We start from the raw sequence: 2399 nt of genomic DNA, 5'->3' as shown, positions 1-2399 counted from the left end.
GCGTGTTGGACGGGTGCTGTGTGCCGGCTGGCGTAACTCTCGAGTCCTCCTCGTCGTACGCGCTCGCTCGCTCGCTCGCTCACCCGGATCGGGCTGGCGAACCGCGCACGCGTCCACCAACCGAGGATACGCCGCATATTGATCGGAACTTGGCCCGATCCGACCAGCAATTTCTCTCACGATTACGAACAGAAGGCAAGGTCACACCTCGCCGCTGTCCTCCGCGCACAACACGAGAGAGAGAAACACACTCGCCCAACTTCCGGGAGTTCCCTTCCGTACGTTGAACCGTGGCCACAGCGATGCCCATCGCTCGATCGGGATACGCGCTGCTACGCTTTTCACCCGTCGCGAACGGGTTTCACGATTTTCGAGCTATCGGTTTGCGAAGCACAGTGATTGTGAGAATCGGTGCATCGATCGGGTTTTTGTGGGGTTATTGTTGGTTAAGGAGGTCGGCATTGGCAATCGATTGGATATCGCAGTTTTGGTCGGGAACAATATTGATTTGAAGTTTGACTTTCAGGCGAAGAATTATATGTATATTTTTCGTTGTAATCGTAAAGCATTTTTCAAATATAATTTTTCCGTAATAAACGTTAAATTAGAAATCACACTCAAAAACAATTTAAAAGGCAAGAAAATGCGAGACTTAATTTATAAAGAATATTAAATTGATAAATCGAATAATGTAATTATTTCCTTACTTACTCTACAATGTCGCTAATAACTCTCTAGAAATTGACGCGATATAAAATCCAAAAAAAAAAAAATTCATTAAGTTACATTGAATTTAATTACCGAGAGCATCGTGCACTGCATTTTCAAAAATAGGAAAAAAACGTTAACCGTTTGATTGAAAGCTATAATTAAAAAATTATTAGTTAACTGCGCTAGCGGTAGTTTCTGAATTTCAAAAGGAAAATCAGGTTATCTACCGTGGAAAAAAGAAAAACACGAGCAAAAGAAAAATGATTCGATTAATTTGCATATTCATTGCATAACGGATTCAGGAAAATATATTACGAGTGCGTGTGTTGAGAATACGAAGTTCTCTCTACAAATCGCGTTGGATTCGTCTTATCTTTGATGGGAAAAATTAATAAAAAAAATCATTGAAATTTATCATTATCTATGAAAAATCCTGTTCATTATCGAGAAATCATGAAAATTGGAAAATGAAAACGATAAGATAAAGAGATTCTTGAAAATTTTCATTATCGAGTCCCTAGAATGGACTCCCACGGAATGAAAGGTGCCGCATATTATAGAGCGAACGGCTAATATGCATTATGCATTTTCTGGTCACGATCGATCTTTCGAGGATTGGAAGTTTCGGGCAAGGCTAGATCGGCTACACAACATGTGTCGCGCAAAGACACATTGCAACCGAGACAGATTCGTGGCGATAAAACATGGCATGCAAACTCCTTATGCAAATGTCGTTTCCTTCGACCTGCAACCACGAAATCGTTTCATTATGATGCAGTTATATCGCAAGTGCACGCATGTGAGTTTAGATGTACGACACGTGACTCATGTCGAAAACATGTAAATGACGAATTAATCGAAATGACAAAGAGGAGGAGGAGGAAGTAAAAACTTTATCGAGAAGGTGGAAAAGTCGTGAAAAGAAGATGTAAAAAAAAAAAATTGATGTAACGATTCTTTCGCAAGGGGATAATAGAGCTTAAAGAAAACCAACTGTGCCTTCGATACTTTAGACGGATAATGCGATTAATCATTGAACGTTTATTGATATCGTCATTTGATTTTTAATTTAAAAAAGAGAAAAAAAAAGTTTTAAATTTTGCCAAATTTGAAATTGAAAATTAAATCGTGTTTACAAAGAGTTAATACAGATTACTTTCATCCCTTGATAATTGTAATTTGTTATGTACGTACCGATCGTATAAACGTAAATATTAATTCGTAAACTCCAGTTTGCGGTACAATTGCGATACAGTTTGCATGTTATTCTATGCGTATTAAATAGTATTCAGCGATAATATCGTGAATTGTGTAACTTTGTATTTACAAAGTGATCCATGTAAAATCATACATACATATATATATATATATAAAGATTCGTGTAAAGTGGATCACAAACTAATATCTATATAGAATAAATTATATTGTGTATCGTGAATGTAATAATATGAGATAATCCATATAAGACGGATTATATAGTATTATTTTATTCGTAGACTGAATTGTGTAATATATCGTGTGTATACATGATTCATATATAGGGTTACATTGAATAAGATGATTCATATAAAGGAAATTGCAATATTATTCTGTGTCCACAAAATAAATGACAAAATACATTTGGCGTATAAAGTTTAAGTCGTATCAGATATCCTGTTTTTACGGGATGAATCAAATATCGTGATTCG

At 36.6% G+C, this 2399-nt stretch overlaps 1 protein-coding gene across 1 annotated transcript in view; it reads right to left on the bottom strand.

The window, feature by feature from the left end:
* Window positions 1-2399, bottom strand: part of LOC102675647 (eukaryotic translation initiation factor 5) — a 16591-nt gene that overhangs the window by 8536 nt on the left and 5656 nt on the right. The gene's annotated exons all lie outside the window — the stretch shown is intronic.

The sequence above is a fragment of the Apis dorsata genome, unplaced genomic scaffold, assembly GCF_000469605.1.
Source record: "Apis dorsata unplaced genomic scaffold, Apis dorsata 1.3 scaffold_280, whole genome shotgun sequence".
Lineage (NCBI taxonomy): Eukaryota > Metazoa > Arthropoda > Insecta > Hymenoptera > Apidae > Apis > Apis dorsata.
Note: the sequence above shows the minus strand (reverse complement) of the source record. Positions and strands in the feature narration are given on the sequence as shown.